Here is a 23,838-nt window from a genome sequence, read left to right as displayed (position 1 = left end):
TGCCAGCAGGACCTTTGTGTTCCAGACCCCAAAGGCCTGCTTTGCACGGTGCACTTAATAATGGTGGCATCGATGGAGGTGTGCGTGAACATGCTGCCCATCCTTATGCTCAAAATTTATTATGCGTTGGTTGTGAACAGATTATTCACTGCAAATAAAAACCATCTGGAAGTATAGCGCTCATCAGAGTTGGTTGCCACCTCTTGTTAAAAAAATTCTGCACTTAGTATTATTAAGTACGATTCTTCACTACCCCTTTGACTGATCATCAACCACATGAATCGGTGCTTTTGAACATACATTGAAGGTGACAGTGTTTGTAGTCCCTAACAACCACTATGTGTAATTACTGGGACTAGAGCAGTACATACGACCTGCGTGCTTATGAACAATTGTCTGTTGGAATTTAGTGTTTGTCCACCCTTTTTATCTCCATTTGTTTAACCCAAGGACGAGGCTGAATTGATATGTATTCTGTGCAACAAATATTCACAATTTTTGAGCTGCTACAGCATAGCAGCATGAGCATTTTGGTGATGTGCCCCACATACAATAACTGTGTGCTGGCACGAATAAATTTTTGTGTCTGCCTGTCAACAAACCCTGTATTTTCTATGGGCCTTGTCACGATAAAGAATAGGCTCATATGATCGTAGGTTAATTGCACGAGTGAACTTGTTTTCCTCAGATGAACTTGGTCATTATGTTTTATGTTTCTCCTTGACATGGCCACTTCCTGAGCAGGACACATTGCACAATTATGCACTAAAAAATCGCAGCGATGTACGGCAGCAATCCTCGTTCAGCACATTTGCTACGCTAGCATTTTGTGCACCCAGCTAGTGCACACTGTTGCAGGTGATTTCCATCAGCATAGTATCAGACATGCGTCACCACATATACGTGACATCTGCTTGCAGGATGACAGAGTTAGCTAGAATTGGAAAAACTTGCTTTTGCTATGAAGTTACCATTATGTTTCAACCAATTTGCCACAATGCACTACGTGTTAGAGAACAAGTAAATAAAATGCGATTATGTTTCACAGTCATCGTTTGCTTATTCATTACCAACAACTCTCGACTTATTTCTTGGGACATACGCTCACGCTCCAAACAACCACACTGTTAAAAAAAGACGACAACAAACGCGCTGTATTTTTCATTCGCGGCCTTGTAGGAATACTAAGGTATACAGCTGAAACGTCGTTTAGGCATAAGCAGGCTAAAAATGTTGGAATAAATTCATCTTGAAAGCACAGCAACGAAGGGCAACACATCCTTGCGTTGCTCTTATATGCCCCGGTGTTTTTGCGCATTGATGTCAGATGCTGCATCGACACGTAAAGTCACTAGAAAAAAAATTTTTCCAGTGACTCTATCGACACGCAGCCTGCCCGCAAACCGGTGAGCGCTGCCCAGCTACGCGGAGACGAAATACCTTGTTCGAGGCTAGAGCGAAAGCGTGCCTTTCCGGCGTCGGTTCAGCATAGCCAATCGCGCAGGCGAGTGCACCGGGATATAGTCGCCGGGTGCAGCTGCTGAAAATCCAGTGAGCATGAACTTCGTGGCTTTTCGGTTCCCAGCACTACTGCTGGCGATCTCCGAACGACCAAGGCACGACGCCGCTTACTCCTTTTGAAGGGAAACTGAAAGGCAGAGGCTGCTGCGCCGCGCACGAGCCAACCCCACACAGAAACGGCTGCTGCGCCGCACAGAAGTGACGTCATGCATTTTCCGGTTAGGTGCTTTGTTTGAATAGTCGGGAGTGTCTAGCGGTACGTCTAGACATAACGATAAAAGCAGTTAAAATTACGTCCAAACGAAAAAGTGAACAAAAATGTTAGTTAGGTTTAGCGTGACAACAATACAAAACCAGCTTGTTCGTCATCTCAAACTGATCGACAGCTGGGGCGTGGTTGGTTAAAGCAACACATTAACTGGTGAGGTCGGTGGTTCAAGTCCTATTGCAGTTATCGACACTTTCTCTCTTTTTTTTTGTTCGCGCATGTATTGTTTTAACATTTGCGCCTCCTCAACAGCCCGACTTGCTGCTGGTGGTGGTCCCGTCCACAGGCCCTTTAATATTGGATCTTCGATGAATCTTGCAGGATTGACTATATTTATTATGATAAAGTGTTTTGCGAATTAGTGCTCTTAATCGGCGAGACGCAAAAAGACACAAAAAAACTCGAATGCAGATGGATGCATTGGTTTCTTCGGCACAGGTGTCAGGAATGTTGATTTTCACGGTTTATCAAAGTTTTGATGACAGAAAGGTGCACTGCAACGTAGTCTCGGGACACTTTTTTTTATGTCGCTCAGTGTACCACCACCTGACGAGGTAACCGGCAGGCCGTTTTTTTTTTTTTTTAAATACTGACGTGTCACCGCAATGTTCTAGGCGATAAGCACTTGACAAACAATGCCCAAGGGCAAGTGCCGACGGCGTTAGCCCTTCTAACTACAAAACAGCTTGTCTGCCCTGCTCAATAACACGCACGGCCTGTGACAGCACGGGTACATTCACGTAACAACGGATGAAAACGGCCGTACGTGTTCGCACTTGACAAAACAGACGGCAATGCAGTAGCTCTGGCCTTCGTAGATCACAGGCTTCGTAAGAACATTACAATAAAGTTGTTTCCATCCACCGTATGAACACTTCGCCGACGCACTGGGGTTTCATGCATGTGCGTCCGGTCAGTCACACCAACGCCTCCTTTAGAAGGTGTTCTGTGCCTGCCGCATGAGAAGAAAAACGGCTGCCACACCCTTTCTCTCCTTTATTTTAGAATGTTCTCGGTCGCTAGCGTCACCTGTGGCGGACGGTGCAACAACGCAATACTTTGCATAGCCTCCAAAATAGCGGTGTACAGTTGCAGGTCTTGAACAACTCTCGACTGACGCGCTCCCATGGGCCGCAGATGAAAAACGCTTAACTGGTACAACGCCTCCTCTAGGAAGATGCCTGCCGCACGAGAAGAAAAACAGCTGGCACACCCTTTCTCTCCTTCATTCTAAAAATGTTCTCGGTCGCTAGCGTCACTTGTGGCGGACGGTGCAACAACGCAACACTTTGCATAGCCTCCGAAACAGTGATGCACAATTGCAGGTCTCGAACAATTCTCGACTGACGCGCCCCTATGGGCCGCAGATGAAAAACGTTTAGCTGGTACCCCGGAGAAAGGAAAGGTCACTAGCACCGTGCTCAAAGTCACCACGGTCGCACAATGCTGACGCCGGTGAGTTTCACGCGGTACACGGACACAGTGGCAGGACGCTGCGTCGGCCGCGTGGCGGAATGCAACCGTAGAAGGCGCACGACCGATCGTGTTGTCTGTACAGTTGCTGAATTAATGACGTGAAAGCACTCGCCGTTGTCAGTGCACCTAGCGCGCGTTCTCTCGTAGTTGCTTCGTTGTCGGCGAGCTGTTACTCCCTGTTATTACTCGGACGAAGCAATTTCGCTGAAGGTGTCCTGCTGGCTCAGAGTGATGAGCCAAGTTCAATTAGTTTCGGATCGTCACGACACACGCGCTGCGCAGCCCATGTGCTTTCCGAGCCGGAGAGGGAGTCGCGCCTTCTGCTTCGCATTTATATGTAAACAAGAGAGGAGAATTTGCCTAGTCAATATGGCCGGCTTCATCGCGGCTTCACAACGAGTGACGCCAGGGCCTCTCCTTTCCTATCCTTCCTCCGTGGCTGATACCGCCCGTCGCCGTGATAATGGATGGATATGGCTGTACCCTTTAGATCGGGCGGTGGCTAGCGCCACCAAGCCGTAATACCTAATGAACCAAAAACTATATTTATTTTTTTTTCTTAAAAAGTGAGTTTGAGGATTCGTACTTTGCAGTGAAGAGTTTAATTTTCACTCGTGTCTTGACTTTAGCCACCAATCAGATAACCTCCTTCTGGTTAAGTCTACCCGCTTAAAATTTATTTTGCCCTCCCGGTCCCTAAACCCCAGTGCTTTGAAAAACTCCGCGCCATCATCCTGAACAATAGGGTGAAGCCCTTTACAGAACATTATCAAGTGTTCGGCAGTTTCTTCTTCCTCTCCACACGCACTGCATACTGTGTCTACCCCTTCGTATTTGGCCCGATATGTCTTGGTTCGCAGTACTCCCGTCCTGGCCTCAAACAGTAGAGAACTACCCCGAGTATTATCATAAATTCTTTCCTTGGCAATTTCCTGCGTAAAAGTGCGATAGATCTCTAGTGCGGACTTCTTAATCATGCCCATTCTCCACATGTCAGTCTCCGTTTCCTTCACTTTCTTCTTAACCGATAGTTCTTTTTGGTTTGGCCACCTGCTGTTTTCTAAGTATTTACCAGTCAACTTCCTGGTTCGCTTCCTCCATTTTGTATCCACATTCTTCATGTACAAGTAGCTGAAAACCTTCCTAGCCCAGCGCTCTTCCCCCTTTTCTCTCAATCGTTTCTCAAATTTTATCTTGCTGCTACCTTCCCGGCCCTCAAATGATGTCCATCCCATATCACCTTGTACTCCCTGATTTGGTGTATTCCCGTGAGCTCCTAAAGCAAGCCTACCTATTCCACGTTGCTTAATTTCTAATCTTGCTTGAACTTCTGATCTCATGCACAAGACCGCATTGCCGAATGTCAGTCCAGGAACCATGACCCCTTTCCATATTCCTCTCACAACATCATACCTATTGTAATTCCACAGTGCCCTATTTTTCATGACTGCTGCATTCCTGTTACCTTTAGTCGTCACGTATATTTCGTGTTCCCTCAGATACTCGGTCCCATTGCTTATCCATACGCCCAAATATTTGTATTTATCTGTTATCTCTAGCGTGACCTTCTGTATTCTAAGCTCACTACCTTCGTTGTCATTGAAAATCATGACTGCTGATTTTTCCTTACTGAATCTAAAATCTAACCTATCTCCCTCATTACCGCAGATGTCCATCAATCTCTGCAAATCTTCCTTGTTGTTGGCCATTAGCACTATATCATCTGCGTACATTAATGCTGTAAGTTGGTAGTGCCTGATCAATAGGTTTTCCTTGTTTGACTAAAGAGAGGTTGAAGCCCAGTCCACTTCCCTCTAATTTTGCCTCTAATCCTTGTAGGTACATCATGAATAATAAGGGTGACAGGGGGCACCCCTGCCTAAGCCCCCGTTTTCCCTCTGCAGGCTTGGATACCTGTTTTTCCCACTTTATAACTACCTTGTTACCTTTATAGATACCCTTTAAAAGATTAGTGACTACATGTTCCACGCCTAGTGTGTCCAGTATTCCCCACAATTCCTCTTGAACCACGCTATCGTACGCTCCCTTGATATCCAAAAATGCTAGCCACAGGGGCCTGTGTTCCTTTTCTGCTATTTCGATGCACTGCGTCAGTGAGAACAGATTGTCTTCCAACCTCCTGTGTTTCCGAAACCCATTCTGCAGTTCCCCCAGCACCCCCTCATCCTCTATCCACGCCCGCAGTCTTTCCTTTATGATTTGCATCGCCAGCCTGTAGACCACTGATGTCACTGTTATAGGACGGTAGTTGTTTATGTCAGCTTTGTCCCCCTTTCCTTTATAGATCATGCTCATCCTGCTAAGTTTCCATCCATTGGGAACTTCCCCATCGATTATTATTTTGCTCACTGCCACTCTCAAAGCCTGCTTAGATTTCGGACCTAATGTCTTTACCAGCCTAATTGGAATGCCACCTGGGCCTGTTGATGTACCACCAGGAACCTTTTTCTCAGCCCTTTCCCACTCTTGTTGTGAAAATGGAGCCATTGCACTACTTGATTCGTCCTTGTCTATTGTGGTGCATAAAGTACCTCTTTGTTGAAATTTTTCTGTCACCCTTGTTCTTATATATTCAATAGCTTCGTCCCCTTCTAGCCTAGCACCTTGGGCCGTAGTTTTAAAACTCTGCTCTAGGCTCGTCTCATTTCTTAGGGAGTTTAGATGGTTCCAAAATTTCGCAGCTGCCTTTCTATCTTTTTTATGTACTTCTGCCAGCCACTGAGCTCCCTTCCTTCTAATCTTTTCATTGATCAGAAGGGATGCATCCCTTCTACAGCTTAGAAAGGTTGCCCATTTTCTTTCAACATCATCTGTCGGTTCACCCCGCTGCTTAGCATGTCTGTGTTCCCTAAAGGCTTCCTGACGTTTTGCTATGGCTCTCTTAACTTCCTCGTCCCACCAACTTTTGGGTTTGTGTCTTCTTTTCCGGGGTGATTTGTCACGCGTCTTAGCAAGCTCTAGCTCAAAGAGCCTAATTAGATTCGTGTATGTCCACACTGTCTTATTATCCTCCGTGATTACTTTCTCAATTTGTTTAGTGGCTATTTCAATTTGCCTTTCTGTATAAAAATTTTCCTGTAGTTGCTCATCTTGTCTCCTTCCCACTTTCACTGCTCTTCCAAAACTTAGCTTGATACGTTTGTGATCGCTACCCAGACTTCTGGAGCCACCTTCATCTATGTGCATTCCCCTGAGCTTATCATACATCCTATGTGACATCAGTGCATAATCTATCGTCGACTGAAGCCTTCCTACCTCCCATGTTATTTGCCCTGCACACTTCTCGGTACTGTTGCAAATGATCAAATCAAGCCTTTCACACATATCCATGATCATTTTGCCTGTCGGGTCGGTATACCCATCTATATCTTCTATGTGCGCATTCATGTCTCCTAGTATAATTATCTCGCACTCTCTTCCTAATTCCTGAATGTCCTTTGATATACACTCTACCATTGCCTGGTTTTCCTCTCTGGCCTTTGCTCCCGTCCACAAGTACACGAAACCAAGGAGTGTCATTTGACCTGCCACTTTCCCTTTTAGCCATAAATGTTCCTTGCACTCCTGCTTGACCCTTTGCCAGTCTGTACTTTTATTAATGAATGCCCCAATACCACCCCCCTTTCTGCTGCCTTCTGTTCTATTACAATATTCCCACGCGTAGTCCGGATTGTTCGGAGGTTGTTCCATGTCCCTGAGATGTGTTTCTACAAAACCGTATACCATCGGCCTCTCTTCCCTTAGCTGTTCTTCTATCTCTTCCCACTTCAGCCTGTTCCCATCACCTTGCATGTTAATATACCCTATGTCTGAATTGGCTCGGCGCTCGTGGCTCCGTCTATTTATGCCCCGGACTCTACCTATCTTAGATATTGGTGCCACTTTGGAATCGTATCTGTCCATACCACCTGTCGAAGAGTCTCCCTGGTTGTTTTCCTCGTTACTAGCTATCCTGCACCCCGAAGGGCTCGCTTGCCCCCCAAAAAAGCTACTGCGCGTCCTGCAAGTCGCCAACCCACCTCATGACCTAGCCGCCCATCGAAGTGAATTCTGTCTCGTTGAAACCCCCCCCCCCCCCACCTATGCACCTCTCTGTTTATTTCCACCACCTCAAAGCCTTTCTCTCGACTCATCCGCCATATCTCTTGGTTTGCGTTGACCACCGCTCTTTGCAGGTTGCTATCACGCACCGGTACCTCCAGTATCGTGCATATAACTACCTGTACCTTAGGAGAAGTGGCGCGCATGTCATCGACGCCTTTCGCCAGTGTGGCTGCTAGTCCTTCTGCATCTTCATTGAGGACATCGTTTAAACCGCCTGAAATTATCACGAGGTTTCGTCTATCAGCTATCGTTTTGAGCTTTGCGCTCGCTTGCCTCATGACTGCTTCCATCTTGCGTCCTGGGAACGCCCCTACCGCAACCCTCTTGTCACCTCTTACCCTCTCTTTGATGGCTTCTGTGCATCGATTTAAATTCGAGTCCCCGGCTATTATCACATGCTGTGACTTTTCAGCTGGAGGGTTCTGCACCTGGGGGCTACTTGCACCTGTGACGCCGGCTGCTTTGTTTCCTCCCTGCCCCACCACTACCTCGCTGAAGCTGGGCCTTGCGACAGTTGAACCGGCTAAACCTGTTTTTTCCAAACTTGCTTGCTTTTCCTTCTGCACCGTTCTGGTTGCCGGTTCCCTACTGTTCTCTCGGTAGGTCGCTTCTTTGTTCAGCTTCGCTAGCGCTTCCTCGGCGGACTTCAGTCTTTCTCCCATTGCCCTCGTTTTCTCTTGCTCTGTCGCCACCGCAGTCTCGAGCTCGGCGATTCTCCTCAGCAGTTCACTCTGGGCAACCATCATTTTCTCCATTTTTTCCTCGACCTCACATTGCCTACACTTCGCGTCAGCCTCTTCTCCATCCGCTTGTACGCTTGGGTCCACTTTCAAACCCACTCCACATCCTGAACACTTTACAGTCTTTTTAACCATACCTTTCTTACACCAATTGTCCCTATACTCAATAATTACTAAACTCGAGCCCTGCACTTCGAAGAAAAAAAAAAAGGAAAGTCTAAGCTCTACTACAAAAACTTGCGTGTTCAATGTACGCGCACCTCCCCCACGGGGTGGCAAAAAAAACAACAACAAAAAAACAAAAAAAATTCAAACACACACACCCGCACTAACTAATAAATACCTGGTGTCTGGCCCCCGAAAAAGCCGTACCATAAAATAAGTACTACGAAGATTTCAAGCGCTGCCTTATAATTATAAAGACAAGCTCAAAACATGCAAAAACACTTATCTGCGCAGTCGATCCGGAGCGCTCAAAGAACACGTCCATCCACCTTGACAGCCTGAACTGAACTCTAATAATAATAATAGTCTTGGTCGCGAGCGCCACTGCGCGGCGCTTGCTCAAAACTGAAGGCAGGCCAACTCCGCTGGGAGCGCGAGCCATTCCCCAGGCATTGTTTAGAGAAGGCGTTGGCTGGTACCGCCCGCTGCAAGGAGGATACATAAAACTTGCTGAAGTGGAAGGGGCGCTGTGCGAGTGAAACCAGCCGCCGCCATCTTGCCAGTGGCAAAAAGCATGCTCAGCGCTATCGCGAGCTGCTGATTTCGTCCGTTCTTGTTTCACCTTGTCGGCATGTAAAGACAAATGGTTTACAATGGTTGCCTCTTGCGTCGTTTAAGGATGTGACAACAGGTTGAAAAAAGGTTGTGGCCTCACATTCCACCTGTACGTACACGAAAACGTTTTGGACATAGCCATTCCACGCTCGTTAATAAAGAGAGCTATAGCTGACGCGATCTAAGCGTGCAAAACATAACAGTCCGGATTTGTTTTACAGGTTTCTTAAAGATTCCTTAACACGGAGCCTCTTGGAGTGGGCCGTTCGCCGTGAGAAGTAGAATGCGAAAGACTGAGATCACTTCGCTCTATTCACTTCGCGCCAGAGTGCTTTGACCACCTCTTTGACATTGAAGGGAAGCATGTGAAATGGGGTTATGAAGTGTCATTGAAGGCAATTCAACGTGAACAAGGGTTGTGGCTCGGAAACAAACTTACGAAAGTCCATGTCCAATGGGAAAAGCAAGAAAATGAAGGTATGATATGCTGTACAACTGATCGAGTGCCTCAGTTGCCGACGCTTTGGACTTCTGCGAACAAAAGCTAAAGCTGCCGCAATTCAAGGGTGCCAGCACAATATATACGTTTATTAGAACTTTTGATCGCTTGTTTGACATCTTACACTCCAGGAACCCGCTGGCAAGGTCGTACAAAGCGCCCCTTCGGCAGGGGAACGAATCATTGTGGAAGTCGTTTTTTGCGGAGACTCGAGCGTACATAAACGGGCGGAGAGATCCGGCAGTGACAGAAGGACTGAAAAAAAAAACGGATTCATTGGTCTTTGGATACGCATGGCAAGCACGGAAAGAATGTTTGACAGACTTGTCAGCCAGGGTCAGCTGAAATACTTACTGACACAGAAACTCAGTCAAGACTATGCCGAAAACTTCTTTGAATCAATGCGTGGATGAGGCGGCCATAACAACAACCCAACAGCTTCGCACTTTATGGCTGCATACAAGCGTCTATTGGTTCAGACGGAAGTCACGGCTTCAAGTTCTAGACACTGCTCCCAAAATGTTCTCTCCGTATTGAATGCAACGACTCCTGCAGCCATGGTAGATCCAAGAAGCAATCTCACTGACATGCGCAAGGCCCCAGTCCTGCAGCCCAATGACCACGACAATACGCATCAAATTGACTAGCCCAAAAGCTTTTCTGCTTTTGTCGGTTCCGTGGTGCCATACATAGAAGGCTTCATTGTTCGAAAGGTCGAACTGCAACTACCTGTGAAGAGTGCATAGCAGCCATGCACTCAGATGAGCTGACACCTTTAATTAAATGTAAGAGGCGAGGTGGTCTTGTTTCACCGTCGCGAGATGTCATTAGCCTCTGTAAAGAAGTCGAGGACTGAGGCGGCTACAGGCTGAATGTTATTCCATCACAATGGTGAAGTCAAGAGCAAAACACCTCATCCTGAAAGTTCTATGAGCTTCCTCCGAAAAAAAACTGGTTCCATAAACTAGAGCAGCACGTCCTAGACTTTGATATGCTTGATAATCAGGTTTACAGTTTGTGCAGGCAAATCACCGAACAATACGTAAAAGTGAGGATACAACACATGACGAAGGGAAAAAAAACGAGAATTGGTCAAAAGTAAGGTGGGACCACTTTTGACAAGGGCAATAATTTTCAACCACCTGTAGGGCACCTATGTTTTTGATGATGTGTTTGTTTGGGCATCGCTATTTGATGCATCTGCACTTTAATTGAGTTCCCTAATGCCACTTGGCTGCGTACAAGTCGCAATAAACATTTACAACCAGAATTACTTGTTTCGTTGCTTTATAAACACACGAGTCACTTCACCCGCACCACGATGAAGCATAAATTTGCAGCGCTCAGCTCTTTTCTGCCACTGGCAACATGGCCGCCGCACGCTCGGTGCGGCTTCACTCTCTCCCGTAGCGGCGCATAGGCGGCTTTCACTCCAGCAAGTTTTGTGTACCCTCCTTAGAGGTGTGCGCCGACTGGTCGGCGCGCCGCCGCCGAGAGTTTTCGCCACGCCGCCGCCGCCGACGCGAACTGATCGGCGCGCCGCCGCCGCCGCCGCCGACGTTTTTCATCGGTGCAATCGGAGCGCCATTTATGCACCAGTACCGAATTTTCACAGATTTGTCTTTATCTTTTTCATCTTGATTTATAGCTTCGTTTCACATTTATGTAGCCAGTAAAAAACAGGCTTCTTAGTTATCTTCATCCAGCTTTAGAGACCGAGAGTACCACTATGAACTGCGGCAGAAGTTCGGCGGCCGCTGCATGAAATGACATATTGAACAAATTGACAAAAAATAAATGTAACAGTTACAGTAATGCATAGACGCTGCCATCTGAGGCTTAAAATCAATTTTTGCTGGTTTTCTATGTCGTAATTAGCAATGATTTCGGTCATACAACGTTGAATGTACTGGCCCAGCGTGTTGATGCGTGCGAGTTCACCGTAGCACTATTCGAATATTCATATGGATGCAAAACGGCATCATAATCAGTCCAAGATGGCAGCCTATGATCGTGCCCGAAACAGGGCGTATACACAGAAGAAATGAAATGGTAGCAGTGCAGCATGAATGCAGCGCGTTAGGTGAAGAACTACACAAAGCCCCGAAGGATGAAATCGAAAGGGAGAAGTTTAATGGATATTAGAAGCGTCGAGGCATAATACATGCTCGAACCTACTCAGGGTATATCATCACCTGCCCGTGGTGTTAAAGTTGATAATTTTCGAGGATGACCACTCATATGCAACGTCTCATGCTGCAGAAAATATTTGATGCCTTTTAATTCAGGCATCAGATATCCGGGATGAAGATGCCAAGGCAGTAAGATGGCAAGAGATAGAAAGGAAGGCTGGGGATTAACCAGATCTTGGCATCCGGTTTGCTGCCCAGCACTGGGGTTGGAGAAATAGGGGCAAGAAAGGGGGTGTTGAGAGACAAAAGAAAACGCATGTGCACTCAGGAGTAGGATGGCAAACTTAACAGAGGATTTATTACATTCTGTACAGACAGGGCGAGAGATCTTTCGCGAATGAGCTGGGTGGCTCATCGTAAAGTGTGCGTTTTGACTAAATCAGGGAATGGGTCCAAAATACGCTGTTGAATCACGGGGGACACACACCATTTCTGACGGTGCCGCTCACGCTCGCTCAAGTCAAGATCTTTGATTGGGGCGTGGCCACCACACTGCACCTGTGACACCAAGAAACCATTGTGATCGTCTCGTCGGACGTATTATGTTGTCGGAATGCCACCTCACTTCCGGCTAAGATGGACGATACACGGCGGACAGCAGGCTGGCAGCCCTTCGGTGACTTGTTTGATGAAAAAAGAATGCGGTCCTCCCCCGTCGGCCCAGGCGCCGCGCGCAACAACGGCTATCTAGTGGTGAGAAGTGGCGTAATAAGCTTGTCTGATGCCACCAGTTTTAAAAATAACAAAACAAAATTAAAAAAAAAACTTGCCAGTAGAGACTTTACAAAAGACGGCTGGATTCATCAAAAATGCAGAGACCGAAATTTGAGCGACATGTCATATATGACATAGTCCAGCAAACTGGTTTTCATCACGTAACTTGAACGGACCTACTGGCACTGGGAGAGGTTAAGAATGATTGTCGCTGACAGATGTACTTCTGTTGTGAAGGTAATGCTCAAAATCAACCAAATAAATCTTTACATTATATTCAAGTCTTGATAAAAAAGTAAGTCAAGTTAGAAAGCTCCATAGGTGGTCAAATAATAAATTACTTCACCGTACTTTATGAAGAAGTAATTTGCAAATAAATAATGCAACCGCTGTTTAATTGACAATCAATGACATGACCGCAATCAACGGTATGTCGTCGCTATAAAAACTGGAAAGTTATATGTGGACACGATCGGGCGAATGCGGCGGAGAACGAATAGGTCACGCAATAAAAGCGATGTGATGTTGCACATTTTCATCTTAACAACTCCGTGCCCTTTTGCTTGCTCATGATGTATTCGAGGAGCTAGCCAAGTGTCAGGTAGAAGTCAAGCAGAGTAGCTGGTGCTGATAAGAGCAACGTTTATAAACACTATTTACACACTAAAGGTAGCGTAATACTATATGTTGATGGTAGCATCATGGAAGCTTGAGAGCTTTCGAGAGCTGGTTCAGAGCGTCTCGGTGCTCGCGTTTTAAGCCGTGGTCTTCCTAAAGTTCTCTGCAGGAGAAAACAATGGACAGTTTACAATAATCTGCAAGGCAGCTTTTCTGTAAGGTTAGTTTTCCAACCAAAAACTCTCGTTCGCAGACTGCTTTTCTCGCTCATTTTGTTTTTGCCATACACCTTTTTGAGATCTTGTTGTGCTCGCGTGCATTCGCTGGAATTCGAAAAGGTAAAGGCACATAGAGGGAGAAAAGCAGTCTGTGAACGAGAGTTTTTGGTTGGAAAATAAACCTTATAGGAAAGCCGCCTTGCATATCACTGTAAACGGACAGACTGCATGTCCATTCAGTCCAGGGCAGTCCTAAGAAATTGCCGTCTTCATCTCCGTCCCCCACACGGGGGGGGGGGGGGGTTGTGGTTAGAAGAAGGCGCCTAATTTTTGCAGCCCAGCAGGGAGCACGGCGCAGCGAATAAGGATAAAAAAACGAGAGGGAGAAATAGAGAGAAAGTCAAACACTGCCTTCTTTTCTACCAAGGAAATAGAAAGGATGCACATTCAGTTCGTCACACGGCGAGAGAGAAACACAACGTAGGTCATAATGCAATAATACGCACAACACAGCACAGTGCAATAACGTTGCATCACGTGCAGAATAGGGCCTGCAGCGCTAGGCAGGCTAGGGCCTGGGGGAGTGGAACACTTGAAAGCACCACAGAGTGTGGGAAACATACCTGACGACGAATCCCAATTTCTCGGCTAATTATTCAGCGCGTCTCATGGCACGTCGAACAAATCAAGCTGCCTCGATTTCCGACAGCTCTTCCTAGGCCGTCAGTCAGTCAGGCGTGTCCAAAGAGTTTTTGACCAGGGGAGCCAACAGCCCTAAAGAATTCGAAGTATGACTTTCCTGTTGTCGCCCCTTTTGACGCACCTCGAGAGCGTTGACCCGGAACAAATCAGGGTAGGTGAGGTGACTTTCCGCGAACCTTACCTGCTTTCCAAACCAGTTACTGCATGCAAGCTTCCCATGAATGGATGAATGTGTGGTTGAAGAAAAAGAAAAAGACACTATCTTTCCTTGCGAGACCACAGCTCAGTCCCTTAAAGGGAAAGGGGAGAGTGGAGAAAATAGTTTAGAAGTAGGTAGGAGGAGAAGGTTTGGAAGAACGTGACGGTCATGGCTGCTAGAGCAGAAAGAGAATAGGGGCCGTCGGCAGGGCAGTCCGAGTCGTACAACTTGGAAATGTGGAGCTGCAACCATGTACGCAGATACCTCTGGTCATTCCCACGAGAAAACAAAAATTCTGGATCACCTTTCTTGGGCTAGAATACAGAAAACTAGCTAAACGAGAAAACTAAAATAAGTAAAAAAAATAACCGATAATCTAACCACCCATTGTCACCACAGCTGCGGAAGGAAAGAAGCAAAAACGTAATCCGCAACCTCGGCACCAGCGGCTACACAGAGGCATTTCTTCGTAGAACACTGTGTATAAGAAAAGACACGGGAAACACGACACCATTGGCGCCGCAACGACGCCACGTGTGTGTCGACCAAACTTGAGCTCACAGAACAGGGAACGAAGAACAATGGCAGAACACTGCGAGACCACTCGCAACATATCTGTGTCATGCATACCAGTCCCAACAGCAGGGTGTACAGCTCGTTGGGTTGTATTGTAGTCTTTCTGAATTCCTTGAAGTGCACAAAGAGCGCGAAAGGTTGGGTACAAGGAACTTGAACATAGAAAACGACTTTGCCATCAAATCTTTTGCAGTGTGTACTGGACGAACACAGCGACGGGTGACGAACGACAGGAATTCAGTTCTTATGCGCTTCAGAAATGACTATGAATGGAAAAGTTTTTGAATGGGAATGAAAAAAAAATCATCAAAAACATGGGTGTTGCTATGTCGGTGCAACAGAATTGCAAGCCTGTTGGAAAAAGATGGCAGCAATATCTCATAAAGAGACTGGAGAATTAAAAGCCTCTCTAATTGCCGAGAAGTAACAGAATTCTTCAATCACGTTACAGCTTGAATAAATTGATTTCCACGAGTGATGAAGGATCACGTATGGCATGAACGGTGCGTTTCTGCCTCCTTCCTTCTTGAAATATGGCCGCGACAATTTTCATGGTAACCTAAATTACGCAGCCACTGTTTAATTGGTAGCAAATGACATGACAAAACCCATGATCTGTGTCATCGCTACATTTTAACAAAACTTGAAATCCTGCCAGATGGCGCATTGCTATCGGGAAATTTCGAGCGCTAACTAATGCCTCCACGCGACGTTCACAAGCACCCGTCCTGTCTCTCTAATTTTTGTTAGCGCCTTGTTTGGCGCTCACAACTTTCCAGATCGCTACATTTATTCAAAAAGAAATTGAAGTGGCATCTCAGGGCACAAGCAGTTCAACGAAATAGAGAGAGAGAACGGGCGCTCGATTGCTCGCGAATCGTGCTGTTTCTTCGTCTTTGCAGCCACATTAATAATGAATCCGGAGCTTTGCTCTTTTTCTCCGTTGATTAGGTACATAATCATAGATCAAGCTCGGTGTGGATTCCGATGTCATGTAAAAAAGGTGACCTGGAGTGGCACATGTGTCACAACATGCTGCAGAACCCAATTCCATGCCTTCGTACCGTCATGCTCGTTTAATACGAACGTTTGTAGATTGGAATACAGAAACAACATGAAAAGACCGAGAAATATTTAATTCTTCCGTTCGTTAGTAATGTACTTCGTTATGCGTTTTTCTGTTCACTGGGAGCGTATCACGAGAGTTGTGTAGCATGAATGAACATAAATTGCTGTTTCTATTTCACCACAGTCGTTGAACGATGTACTCTATAAACGCATTATCTACAATAAACTTTGTGCCAGCACAATGCATAAAATGATCAATTACATCGCCCAAAAAAAAAACGCGGATTTCACCGAAAGAAACTCGTAAACCTCATTAGATATTCAAACGTCAAATTTATAAATAGGACTGCCATGAACGAGATTAACTCCTTGGCCAAATTTCACTGCAAAAAGCGCTTGAATAACTGCACCTTGCAGGTATGCAATATACATTGCATGAGGTTTTAGAAGTGTGGTGACATTATTAGTTAAGGTTACATTGTTTTAGCGTTGAATTAGCTTTTGAGTCACGTTTACTGTGCTTTTAAAGTTAATATTTCACCTCATCGGTAATTTAGTGACGTCATTTCATTTCCACAACTTTAAATGAGAGTTATGAATAGTTGGTATCCAAGCATTTTTTAAAAGATATGTGACTGGTGTTTATCAAAGGACCAACCCTAGAACGAGTGCCGGGGAGGGGGAGATATGAACAGTTTATAATTTGAAAATAGTTTATAATTTGAATGAAATTCAGGATTAAAATTCCTGAATTTCAACTAATTCAGTAACCTGTGGCGGAAGAGCCTTTTGAATTTTCAGTTTCGGTTTCTGCGCCGCCGACGCCGCCGACGAAAATTGGCCGCACGCCGCCGCCGATGAAAAAACCGGCGTGCGCCGACAACGCCGCCGCCGCCGACTCTGGACGACAACCACGCCGCCGCCGGTCAAAATCGCCTCGGCGCACACCTCTAATCTTCCTTGGCCCGCTGCCGTGGTAATAGATGGACGGATGGATGGATATTGCTGTACCCTTTAGATTGGGCGGTAGCTAGCGCCACCAAGCCGTAACACTTAATGAACCAAAAACTAGATTTATTTTTTTTTCTTTAAAAAGTGAGTTTGAGGATTCGTACTTTGCAGTGAAGAGTTTAATTTTCACTCGCGGCTTGACTTTAGCCACCAATCAGATAACCTCCTTCTAGTTAAGTCTATTTGCTTAAAGTCTATTTTGCCCTCCCGGTCCCTAAACCCCAGTGCTTTGAAAAACTCTGCGCCATCATCCTGAACTATAGGGTAAAGCCCTTTACAGAACATTATCAAGTGTTCGGCAGTTTCTTCTTCCTCTCCACACGCACTGCATACTGTGTCTACCCCTTCGTATTTGGCCCGATATGTCTTGGTTCGCAGTACTCCCCTACTGGCCTCAAACAGTAGAGAACTACCCCGAGTATTATCATAGATCCTTTCCTTGGCAATTTCCTGCTTAAAAGTTCGATAGATCTCTTGTGCGGACTTCTTTATCATGCCCATTCTCCACATGTCAGTCTCCGTTTCCTTCACTTTCTTCTTAACCGATAGTTCTTTTTGGTTTAACCACCTGCAGTTTTCTAAGTATTTACCAGTCAATTTCCTGGTTTGCTTCCTTCATTTTGTATCGACATTCTTCATGTACAAGTGGCTGAAAACCTTCCTAGCCCAGCGCTCTTCCCCCATTTCTCTCAATCGTTTCTCAAATTTTATCTTGCTGCTAGCTACCTTGCCCTCAAATGATGTCCATCCCATATCACCTTGTGCTCCCTGATTTGGTGTATTCCCGTGAGCTCCTAAAGCAAGCCTACCTATTTTACGTTGCTTAATTTCTAATCTTGCTTGAACTTCTGATCTCATGCACAAGACCGCATTGCCGAACGTTAGACCAGGAACCATGACCCCTTTCCATATTCCTCTCACAACATCATACCTATTGTAATTCTACAGTGCCCTATTTTCATCACTGCGGCATTCCTGTTACCTTTAGTCGTCACGTACATTTCGTGTTCCCTCAGGTACTCGGTCCCATTGCTTATCCATACGCCCAGATACTTGTATTTATCTGTTATCTCTAGCGTGAACTCCTGTATTCTAAGCTCACTACCTTCGTTGTCATTGAAAATCATCACTGCTGATTTTTTCCTTACTGAATCTAAAATCTAACCTATCTCCCTCATTACCGCAGATGTCCATCAATCTCGGCAAATCTTCCTTGTTGTTGGCCATTAGCACTATATCATCTGCGTACATTAATGCTGGTAGTGCTTGATCAATAAGTTTTCCTTGTTTGACTAAAGAGAGGTTGAAGCCCAGTCCGCATCCCTCTAATTTGGCCTCTAGTCCTTGTAGGTACATCATGAATAATAAGGGTGACAGGGGACACCCCTGCCTAAGCCCCCGTTTTACCTCTGCAGGCTTGGAAACCCGTTTTTCCAACTTTTTAACTACCTTCTTACCTTTATAGATATCCTTTAAAAATTAGTGACTACATGCTCCACGCCTAGTGTGTCCAGTATTCCCCACAATTGCTCTTGAAACGCTCCTTTGATATCCAAAAATGCTAGACACAGGGGCCTGTGTTCTTCTTCTGCTATTCCGATGCACTGCGTCAGCGAGAACAGATTGTCTTCCAACCTCCTGTGTTTCCGAAACCCATTCTGCAATTCCCCCAGCACCCCCTCACCCTCTATCCATGCCTGCAGTCTTTCCTTTATAATCTGCATCACCAGCCTGTAGACCACTGATGCCACTGTTATAGGACGGTAGTTGTTTATGTCAGGTTAGTCCCCATTTCCTTTATAGATCATGCTCATACTGCTAAGTTTCCATCCATCGGGAACTTCACCATCGATTATTATTTTGCTCACTGCCTCTCTCAAAGCCTGCTTAGACTTCGGACATAATATCTTTATCAGCATAATTGGAATGCCATCAGGGCCTGTTGATGTATTACTAGGAACCCTTTTCTCAGCCCTTTCCCACTCTCATTGTGAAAATGGAGCAATCGCACCACTTGATTTTGTCCTTGTCTATTGTGGTGAATAAAGTACTTCTATGTTGAAATTTTTCTGTCACCTTTGTTCTTATATATTCAATAGCTTCGTCCCCTTCTAGCCTAGCACCTTGGGCTGTAGTTTTAAAACTCTGCTCTAGGCTCGTCTCATTTCTTAGGGAATTTAGATGGTTCCAAAATTTCGCAGCTGCCTTTCTATCTTTTTTATGTACTTCTGCCAGCCACTGAGCTCCCTTCCTTCTAATCTTTTCATTGATCAGAAGGGATGCATCCATTCTACAGCTTAGAAAAGTTTTCCATTTTCTTTCAACATCATCTGTCGGTTCACCCCGCTGCTTAGCATGTCTGTGTTCCCTAGAGGCTTCCCGACGTTTTGCTATGGCTCTCTTATCTTCCTCATCCCACCAACTTTTGGGTTCGTGTCTTCTTTTCCGGGGTGACTTGTCACGCGTCTTAGCAAGCTCTAGCTCAAAGAGTCTAATTAGATTCGTATATGCCCACAGTCTTATTATCCTCCGTGATTACTTTCCCAGTTTGTTTAGTGGCTATATCAATTTGCCTTTCTGGATAAAAATTTTCCTGTAGTTGCTCATCTTGTCTCCTTCCCACTTTCGCTGCTCTTCCAAAACTTAGCTCGATACCTTTGTGATCACTACCCTAACTTCTGGGGCCACCTTCATCAATGTGCATTCCCCTGAGCTTATCATACATCCTATGCGACATCAGTGCATAATCTATCGTCGACTGCAGCCTTCCTACCTCCCATGTTATTTGCCCTCCACACATCTCGGTACTGTTGCAAATGATCAAATCAAGCCTTTCACACATATCCATGATCACTTTGCCTGTCGTGTCGGTATACCCATCTATATCTTCTATGTGCCCATTCATGTCTCCCAGTATAATTATCTCGCACTCTCTTCCTAACTCCTGAATGTCCTTTGATATACACTCTACCATTGCCTGATTTTCCTCTCTGGCCTTTGCTCCCGTCCACAAGTACACGAAACCAAGGAGTGTCATTTGACCTGCCACTTTCCCTTTTAGACATAAATGTTCCTTGCACTCCTGCTTGACCCTTTGCCAGTCTGTACTTTTATGAATGAATGCCCCAATACCACCCCTCTTTCTGCTGCCTTCTGTTCTATTACAATATTCCCATGCGTAGTCCGGATTGTTCGGAGGTTGTTCCATGTCCCTGAGATGTGTTTCTACAAAACTGTATACCATCGGCCTCTCTTGCCTTAGCTGTTCTTCTATCTCTTCCCACTTCAGCCTGTTCCTACCACCCTGCATGTTAATATACCCTATGTCTGAATTGGCTCGGCACTCGTGGCTACGTCTATTTATGCCCCGGACTCTACCTATCTTAAATATTGGTGCCACTTTGGAATCTTATCTGTCCATACCACCTGTCAAAGAGTCTCACGGGTTGTTTTCCTTGTTACTAGCTATCCTGCACCCCGAAGGGCCCGCTTGCCCCCCCAAAAAGCTACTGCGCGTCCTGCAAGTCGCCAACCCACCTCATGACCTAGCCGCCCATCGAAGTGAATTCTGTCTCGTTGAAAACCACCCCACCTATGCACCTCTCTGTTTATTTCCACCACCTCAAAGCCTTTCTCTCGACTCATCCACCATATCTCTTGGTTTGCGTTGACAACCGCTCTTTGCAGGTTGTTATCACGCACCGGTACCTCCGGTATCGTGCATATCACTACCTGTACCTTAGGAGAAGTGGCACGCATGTCATCGACGCCTTTCGCCAGTGTGGTTGCTAGTCGTACTGTATCTTCATTTAAGACATCGTTTAAACCACCTGAAATCATCACGAGGTTTCATCTATCACCTGTAGTTTTGAGTTTTGCGCTCGCTTGCCTCATGACTGCTTCAAGCTTGCATCCTGGGAAGGCCCTTCTGCAACCTTCTTGTCACCTCTTACGCTCTCTTTGATGGCTTCTGTGCATCGATTTAAATTCGAGTCCCCGGCGATTATCACATGCTGTGACTTTTCAGCTGGAGCGTCCTGCACCTGGGGGCTACTTGCACCTGTGACGCCAGATGGTTTGTCCCCTCCCAGCCCCACCACTACCTCGCTGAAGGTGGGCCTTGCGACAATTGAAATGGGTGAACCTGTTTTTTCTAAACTTGCTTGCTCTTCCTTATCCACCGTTCTGGTTGCCGGTTCCCCACTGTTCTCTCCATAGGCCGCTTCTTTGTTCAGCTTCGCTAGTGCTTCCTCGGCAGACGTTAGTCTTTCTCCCATTGCCCTCGTTTTCTCTTGCTCAGTCGCCAACGCAGTCTCGAGCTCGGCAATTCTCATCAGCAGTTCACTCTGGGCAACCATCATTTTCTCCATTTTTTCCTCGACCTCACATTGCCTACACTTCGCGTCAGCCTCTTCTCTATCCGCTTCTACGCTTGGGTCCACTTTCAAACCCACTACACATCCTGAACACTTTACAGTCTTTTTAACCATGTCTTTCTGACACCAATTGTCCCTATACTCGATAATTACTAAACTAGAGCCCTGCACTACGAAAAAAAGAAAGTCTAAGCTCTAATACAAAAGTTTGCGTGTTAAATGTACGCGCACCTCCCCCACGGGGTGGCAAAAGAAAAAAAAACAAAAAATTCAAACACACACACCCGCACTAACTAATAAATACCTCGTGACTGGCCCCCGAAAAAGCCGTACCATAAAATAAGTGCTACGAAGATTTCAACCACTGCCTTATAATTATAAAGACAAGCTCAAAACATGCAAAAACGCTTATCTGCGCAGTCGATCCGGAGGGCTCAAAAAACACATCCATCCACCGTGACAGCCCGAACTGAATGCGAGAGTGTGACCAATAATGGATGGATGCTATGAGCGTCCCCTTTATAACGGGGTGGTGACAAGTATGCCACCAGGCTCGACAAAAAAAAAAAAACCTTTTTTCTTTTTTTTTATGTTGGCCTAATGCCTCTACTTCGATAAATTCTATCTTAATGGAAAAAAAGGTAAATTTTCAGCTTAAGTTCTCTGCCATTTACGGCACGCTGTCCATATTTTATTTTTCCAATATTTATTTTTGTCCTTTCTCTCACATTTTCTGCCACCAATACTCTAACCGTCTCTTACTTATTTCAATCGCGGGCGTGTTCAGCTTTCCATTGTTGTCCCTAAAACCCAAGGCTTCCTGTAGGCTCGTGCCCAAACGTACACCTGGGTGGATATCTCCACATTCAATCAGAACATGCTCCGCCGTTTCCTTATCTTTCCCGCAGCATGTGCATTGTTCTTCTTCTTTACTGAATCTTGCTTTATAACTACGCGTTCTAAGGCAGCCCGATCTCGCTTCAAACAGTAAAGCGCTTCCCCTTGAATTATCGTAAAATGCCTCCCTCCTTATTTCATTTTTGCCCTTTCGGTAGTTACTCAAAGCCGGTTTTTTCTCCATAGCTGCCATCCAGTAAATCCTCTCCGCCTCCCTGACTTTTCCCTTAACGCTCTTTGTTGACATATGGCTCACAATACCAGCCGTATATTTACTAGTGAGTCTTCTAGTTCTTTTTCTCCACTGTGTGTCCACGCTCTTCCTATACAAATAACGGAACACCTTCTCTGCCCATCTACTCTCCTTCATATTTCTTAGCCTTTCTTCGAACCTTATTTTGCTCTGCGCTTCACTCGCCTCAAACCTGCCCACCCCATATCGCGCTTTACAGCCTCGTTTGTCGTCTTCCCGTGAGCACCCAACGCGAGGCGTCCCACAGTCCTTTGATTTACATCCATTCCCGATTGCACCTCTGCCCTCATGCACACCACTGAGTTCCCAAAAGTAAGCCCTGGAACCATTACACCCTTCCACAGACCTCGAAGCACCTCATACCTATTGTATCCCCACAACGCTCTGTGCTTCATTATTGCCGCATTCCTTTTTCCTTTTGCTGCCGAGGCTTTTTCCTGTACCTCCATGTATCTATCACTCTCATTTACCCATACTCCAAGGTACTTGTATTCACTTACCCTCGGTATTTCTTGGCCTTGTATGGACACCATCTGATCACAGGGACCATTGAATACCATCAATACACACTTCGTTACACTGAATCCTAGTCCAAGAGCTTCACCTTCCCTTCCGCATATATTCGCCAGCTGCTGCATATCATCTCGACTGTCCGCAAATAAGACGATATCGTCCGCATAAAATAAACCTGGAAGCTTCTGCTCAATCATCATGCCGCCCTGTTTGTGTGACAGATTAAAACCAATGTTGCTACCTTCTAGCGCTTTTTCCATACTCACCATGTACAGCATGAATAACAGCGGGGACAAAGGACATCCCTGTCTCAGACCCCTGCTAACCTCAACGTTCTCTTTGCTACGCATTCCTTCCCACTCTATGCAAACTGTATTTTCTCGGTATATCTCCCTCAAAAGCTGTATACAGTCGTCGCCCATGCCCATTCATTTCAATATATCCCACAAAATTTCCTGATTAACGTTGTCGTATGCCCCAGTGATGTCTAGAAAAGCCACGTACAAGGGCCTATTCTCTATTTTAGATATTTCTATACACTGAGTGAGAACAAACAGGTTATCGTCTAACCGCCTGTCTACTCGAAATCCGTTCTGAAGTTCTCCCAAAATATCGTTATGTTCGGCCCATGTTTCTATTTTCATTTTTACTGCTTGCATCGCCAACCTGTATAGTACCGATGTAATGGTTAGTGGTCTATACGAGCGAATCTTGTCCTTTTCTCCCTTGCCTTTATAGATTAAGTTCATTCTACTTTGTCGCCAACTGTCCGGTATTTGTCCGTCCTTTAAGCTTTTTTCTACTGCTTTTAACAATGCTTCTTTAGTGTTATGTCCTAGTTCGTTAATGAGGCTAACGGGAATCCCATCTAAACCCGCGGCAGTGCGCTTTGGAATTTTTCCTTCGGCCTTTTTCCAGTTTAAATTATCAAGTACTAGCTCTTCCTCTGTTGCTTTCTCCGCCACACTTTTACTCACCGGGGAGATCCCCTGGACGCTCTTTTGAAACGAATCGGCTGTTACCTTTTGGATGTAACCTAGCGCTTCGTACCCTTCCAATTGATTTCCTCCTTCATCTAGAATATGTTGTTGC

At 45.7% G+C, this 23,838-nt stretch overlaps 1 protein-coding gene across 8 annotated transcripts in view; it reads right to left on the bottom strand.

The window, feature by feature from the left end:
* Lkb1 (Lkb1/serine/threonine kinase 11) overlaps positions 1 to 1,721 on the bottom strand; it is a 154,322-nt gene extending 152,601 nt beyond the window's left edge. For 4 of the 8 annotated variants that reach the window (XM_037424361.2, XM_075896411.1, XM_075896407.1 and 1 more), the window contains exon 1: positions 1,441 to 1,718. The gene's annotated coding sequence lies outside the window, so the exon portion shown is untranslated. Of the gene's footprint in view, positions 1 to 1,440 lie in introns of all 8 variants that reach the window. The other 4 variants (XM_075896406.1, XM_075896404.1, XM_075896408.1 and 1 more) reach the window with 3 other exon arrangements.
* Positions 1,722 to 23,838: the final 22,117 nt, after the last annotated feature.

The sequence above is a fragment of the Rhipicephalus microplus genome, chromosome 5 (genome assembly GCF_043290135.1).
Source record: "Rhipicephalus microplus isolate Deutch F79 chromosome 5, USDA_Rmic, whole genome shotgun sequence".
Taxonomy (NCBI): domain Eukaryota; kingdom Metazoa; phylum Arthropoda; class Arachnida; order Ixodida; family Ixodidae; genus Rhipicephalus; species Rhipicephalus microplus.
Note: the sequence above shows the minus strand (reverse complement) of the source record. Positions and strands in the feature narration are given on the sequence as shown.